Source organism: Heptranchias perlo, unplaced genomic scaffold (assembly GCF_035084215.1).
Source record: "Heptranchias perlo isolate sHepPer1 unplaced genomic scaffold, sHepPer1.hap1 HAP1_SCAFFOLD_47, whole genome shotgun sequence".
In the NCBI taxonomy this organism is placed as follows: Eukaryota; Metazoa; Chordata; class Chondrichthyes; order Hexanchiformes; family Hexanchidae; genus Heptranchias; species Heptranchias perlo.
In genome coordinates, this window is record NW_027139484.1 from 1580729 (window position 1) to 1586728 (window position 6000).

The window sequence follows — 6000 nt, forward strand, 5'->3', positions numbered from 1 at the left end:
TAATATTCAATAACCTTTTAAGTGTTCTGTTATATATTTCAGAAATCTTATATCAGTAAATTTAAATTCATAATTTCTCATTACTTTAATTTAGGCAAATGTTACGCAGTAAGGATTTTTTATTAACACTTTGACATTTCACCAAATATTTCAAACTGAAATGTATGGCCTGATTTGTTACTGTTCTCTAGATATTACATTTCTAAACTTCCAGTTTAAGCTGAACAATTTTCAAAACTAGTCATCTGTTTTTTCTGTTTATGATCTTAAAGGAAAGTTTGGAAAACTGCAAAACAGTTTTGCACTGATCAGTAAAGAAGGTTTCTGTAGTTGAACTCTGAGTAACTTATTGAACTAAACTTCCCCATTTATAGAACATATCTTCTGGCAACACGCAGAGAGGGAAGGGATCGTGTCCTTTAATGGGGTGGTTTTAAAACCGTTACATTTTTCCGTGAAAAGTTGCTTACATCTTGTCCAAACGATATAGATCTGAAGCCTGAAATATAGAGTTTGTAAAACGTGCAGTTTATTGGGATAAAAAGCTGTGGCCTTTCAGTGGGATTTTCTTTTCCAGCTGAAGTGTGTGTCCCTCGGTCACATCCATTGTGTCTGGAGTGTGGCCCTGGTAAATCTTTCAACTCCAATTCGTCAGCAACTACTGATATTTTTAGTGATTTGATTTATCCTAAAACTAAGAGTGGGCCATATTTCATTAAACATTCTACTTTAAATCATTTGATTACTAATCCTGATTTTCTCTAAACAGAGATATTTTATTACAGCCATGAGAATGAGATGTAACCTGTTGTACAGTTGTCTACATGAATGACCATTTTTAGCAAAATAGAAAAAAATTAATTGCTGAGAGCTTTTATTTTCTCTTGTTCTCTTAAATATGGTCAACGTTCCCTCCACATTCCCACTCTGAGGTGTTGTTGTTGCAGTTAATACCTATTTGACAGTTAAATATTCTTATTATAATGTCTCACTTGTAGTTACAAACGTTCCCACACCCACATGCCAAAACTTTGGAATTTGTAGCTAACTGGAGACACACCCAGCCTCTGAGTCAGGAACTGTCAATTCAAGACGGTTGGAAACCCAGTCCACAGCTGTCAACAGGACTTTTACTCATCGGAGTGTCCACACTAAACAGTAACACTCACAGCAGGGGACAGCTCTTCTTTCTGTGATAAATCCGTCCCATGCTATGTTATTTTGTGTAAATATTCAGTGAAGTGAACTCACTACAATAGTCCCACTTCCCAGTCACGATGTTGGGGCAGTACAGCTGCCTTCTGAGGGTAGAACCATGTCACTGAGGATATTGTCCTATCAACTCTCCCTGTTTGTCGATGATGCCATTCAAATGCACTTGGAAAATAGGAGTCTGGCCCCTGGATGGAGTTCAGCCAGAAAATATAAAGGAATGTTCACTGATTCACAAATAGCAAATGTGATCCTAAAAACAAGGGTGGGACATGGAGAAGGAATTGTCTCGAACTGGGGCTGGAGAATGAAACGATCACATATTGTGGTCGGAGTGGTAAAGAGACATGGAATGTTGGAACAGAGTTCATCAAACAGTGTTTATTCAATCAAATATTTATAGTTTTTCAAATGTTTAAGTTTCAATTACTTTTATTTTAATTCAACATTAGAGGGCAACTGTATATTACATTCTCCTTCACACCATCAATATTGGTCTCATTTTCTGCCCTGTCATAATTAGAGCACCCGGTGAATGGCCGAGTGATTGAGAAAAGTCCACAGCTGGAAGTATGCAGGGATTGTCGACTGAGGAGCAACAGCAGGTGAACCAGCACATGATTGTGAGAGCAGCAACCAGAGACAACCCTTCCAATTCAAAGAGCTTCCATCGATCGAATGGGGAGAAAGGTAAGAGAAAGTCCCATTTCCTCAGATAAACACTGGTCCTGTAGACAGCCCACAAAGGTTACAAGGTAAGGGGGAAATGGTGAGAATGAGACTGGGAGAGTCTGATCACCGAGTACAATTATCCAGCATGAGGCCGTGTAAAGAAACGTGAAATGAGATGTTTCTGTCTCAAAACACACAGTTACAAATGAATCTTGTGTGTGTTTTAGAGTGAAGGGGTTTGATCTAAGAGGTGACTCCATTCTGAGGCAGAGCCCAGCATATATACAGTGCCTCCACCCCCTCCCCGCCACCCTCCACCCCCACCCCGACCCAGCACCAACTCGGAAAGACACCACCTTCATGGCCCCGATAATATCGATATTAGGCTGTGTGTTCAGGTAGTACCAGACAGTGTTATTGAATTCAAATATATTTCATATCCAACTATCAAAATCAATCATCTTACAATTCTGCACTGGAAACTGAGTTTTACTTAATGTTATTTCGTATTCGTAAATCTATTTCTGCATTTCACAATTACGGTTGAATTAAATGATAATTTAAATATAAACTGGTGATAAAATGATACGTAAATCGTATTCTGATAATGATTTGTCAAATTTCTTCCAATTGATTATTTTGTGTGTTGTCAGAATAACTGTTCTGGGTGATCACCTGATCCAGCTCCCGGCCTCGGCCGAGGGTTCTTTCTATTAAACTGAGAGTGATTTTTTTCCACATACAATCTGGATTCATTTCCGTGCTCTTTCAACACAATTATTATGGGGACCTGCTTTTAGCAGAAAATATAAACACTGTCTTTCAGCCCTTTAAACACTAACTGGAGTTTGCCGAAATGACGCTTATCCAAATTTTGTAACATTCCAGATGTATAAAGAATGTGACGATCAGATGTTTCGCTCTCGAATCCAATATTGTGGCAGTAATTTAAACGGTCACTGTGAACAGTTACAGGTTTAGATGGTTCAAGACAATCAGATTTTCAGAGCAGACAGGGTCTGTTTTTAATAATGTGACTGTTTTATCCATGTCCTTCTGTAGATGCGGTGCTGCTTAATGTTCTGTAGGGCTGGCACTGATAGTGAATTCACTAAATCCCCACTATCCGGTCTTGTGGTGTAAAAAAATCCGTTATTGGAATCGCAGCTTCATGGTTCGAAGAAGTGTCTGAATGTTCAGGGTTAATCTTCATCTGAACTAAACTCCCAATACGATGGTGGTTTTTGTTATTTCCGTTTCGTTATTTTCGTTGAATGATTTCCTCTGTTGCCAGGGTAACAATCTGTCAGATCTCAGTACAAGAGGCGTTGGTTCAAATTTATATCCGAAAGGGAGGGAAGGGTTCAGGATCAGACTGTGCGGAGAGTGTCTGGGACTGGGGAGGGAGGGGGATCAGGATCAGACCGTGCGGGGAGTGTCTGGGACTGGGGGAGGGAGGGAGGGGGATCAGGATCAGACCGTGCGGGGAGTGTGTGGGACTGGGGGAGGGAGGGAGGGGGATCAGGATCAGACCATGCGGGGAGTGTCTGGGACTGGGGAGCGAGGGGGATCAGGGTCAGACCGTGCGGGGAGTGTCTGGGACTGTGGGAGGGAGGGAGGGGGATCAGGATCAGACTGTGCGGGGAGTGTCAGGGACTGGGGGAGGGAGGGAGGGGGATCAGGATCAGACCATGCGGGGAGTGTCTGGGACTGGGGAGGGAGGGGGATCAGGATCAGACTGTGCGGAGAGTGTCTGAGACTGGGGAGGCAGGGGGATCAGGATCAGACTGTGCAGGGAGTGTCTGGGACTGGGGGAGAGAGGGAGCGGGATCAGGATCAGACCGTGCGGGGAGTGTCTGGGACTGGGGGAGGGAGGGGGATCAGGATCAGACCGTGCGGGGAGTGTCTGGGACTGGGGGAGGGATGGAGGGGGATCAGGATCAGACCGTGCGGGGAGTGTGTGGGACTGGGGGTGGCAGGGAGGGGGATCAGTATCAGACAGTGCCGGGAGTGTCTGGGACTGTGGGAGGGAGGGAGGTGGATCAGGATCAGACTGTGCAGGGAGTGTCTGGGACTGGGGGAGGGAGGGAGCGGGATCAGGTTCAGACCGTGCGGGGAGTGACTGGGACTGGGGGAGGGAGTGTGGTTTTTGGGAGGTGTATGTGTGAGTGACGTTTGAGGGTGGAGGACATGTGATTGAGGGTGGAGGGTGGGTGACGTGAGTGAGGGTGGAGCGAGGAGGCTGTGTGAGTGATGGAGGTGGTGATATGTGAGTGAGGCTGGAGGGAGATGGATGTGAGTGAGGGTGGAGGGAGGTGAATGTGTGATTAACTGTGGATTGAGGAGGATGTGTGATTGAGGGTTGAGAGAGGGGGATGTGAGTGATGTTGGATGTAGAGCGATGTGAGGGGGAGGGAGGGAGGTGTGAGTGAGGGTGGATGGAGTGGGATGTATGAGTGACGGTGAAACGAGTTGGATGTGTGAGTGATGTTAGAGGGTGTGGGATGTCACTGAGGGTAGGGAGTGTGAGATAAGGTGGAGGGAGATGCATGTGAATGAGGGTTGTGTGTTTGGGATGTGCAAGTGAGGGTGGAAGGAGGGTGATATGTGAGTGAGGATGGACGGAGGGCGATGTGTGAGTGAGAGTGGAGGAAAGGTGATGTGTGAGTATCGGTGGACTGAGCGGGATGTGTGGTTGAGGGTGCAGGGAGGGGGATTTGCGTGATGGTGGAGGGAGGTGGATGTGAGTGAGGGTGCAGACAGGGGGATATGTGAGTGAGGGTGGAGGTTGTGGGATGTGAGTGTGGAGGGAGGGGGATGTGACAGTGAGGGTGGAGGGAGGGGGATGTGACAGTGATGGTGGAGGGAGGCGAATGTGTGAGTGAGTGTTGCGGAAGGAGTGTGTGTGTGGGTGTAGGATAAGGAGGGAGATGTGTGAGTCAGGGTGGAGGGAGGGAAATGTAATTGAGGGTGCAGTGAAAGTGATGTGAGTGAGAGTGGAGGGAGGGAAATGTGAGTGAGGGTGGAGGGATGGGGATGTGAGTAGGTTGATAGGGGTGACGTGAGTGAAGGGGAGTGAGGGGTTTGTGTGTGATGGTGGGGGGAGGGTGATGTGAGTGTGGATGGAGGGAGGGTGATGTGTGATTAAGAGTGGAGTGAGGTGTTTGTGGGTGAGAAGGGAGGGAGGGGATGTGAGTGTGGGTGGTGGGTGGGGGATGTGAGTTAGAAAGGAGGGAGGGCATGTTAGTGAGCGTGGAGTGAGGGGTATGTGTGTAGTGTGGTGGGAGGGGGACGTGAGTGAAGGTGTAGGGAAGGGGCTGTGAGTAAGAATTCGAGAAGGGTGATGTGTGTCAGGGTGGAGAGACGGTGATGTGAGTGAGAAGGGAGGGAGGGGATGTGAGTGTGGGTGGTGGGTGGGGGATGTGAGTTAGAAAGGAGGGAGGGCATGTTAGTGAGCGTGGAGTGAGGGGTATGTGTGTAAGTGTGGTGGGAGGGGGACGTGAGTGAAGGTGTAGGGAAGGGGCTGTGTGTAAGATTTCGAGAAGGGTGATGTGTGTCAGGGTGGAGGGACGGTGATGTGAGTGAGAAGGGAGGGAGGGGGATGTGAGTGAGGATGGTTTGAGGGGGATGCTTGTGAGGGTGGAGGGAGAGTGATATGTGTGAGGGTCGGGGATGATTTGTGAGTGAGGGTGGAGGGAGGGGGATGTGAGTGAGGGTGGAGAGAGTTGATTTGTGAGTGAGGGTGGAGGGAGGAGGATGTAAGTGGGGTTGGTGGAAGGGCTAAGTGACTGAGGTTGGAGGGCGGGGTATATGAGTGATGGTGGATGGTGAACAACATGACTGAGTGTTGGTTTAGTTAGTTCGGGAAGAAGGAGGAGTATGTGAGTGAGTGTGGAGGGAGTGGAATGTGAGTGAGCATGTAGTGAGGGGATGTTCATGAGTGTGGAGTCTGGGAATGTGTGAGTGAGGTCGGAGGGAGGGTGACGTGAATGAGGATAGAGGAAGGGTGACGTTGGTGAGGGTGCAGGGAGTTGGATGTGTGAGTAATGGGGTGGGAGAGGGAAGTATGTGTGAGTGTGGAGAGAGGGGGACGTGAGTGAAGGTGGAGTTAGGGGA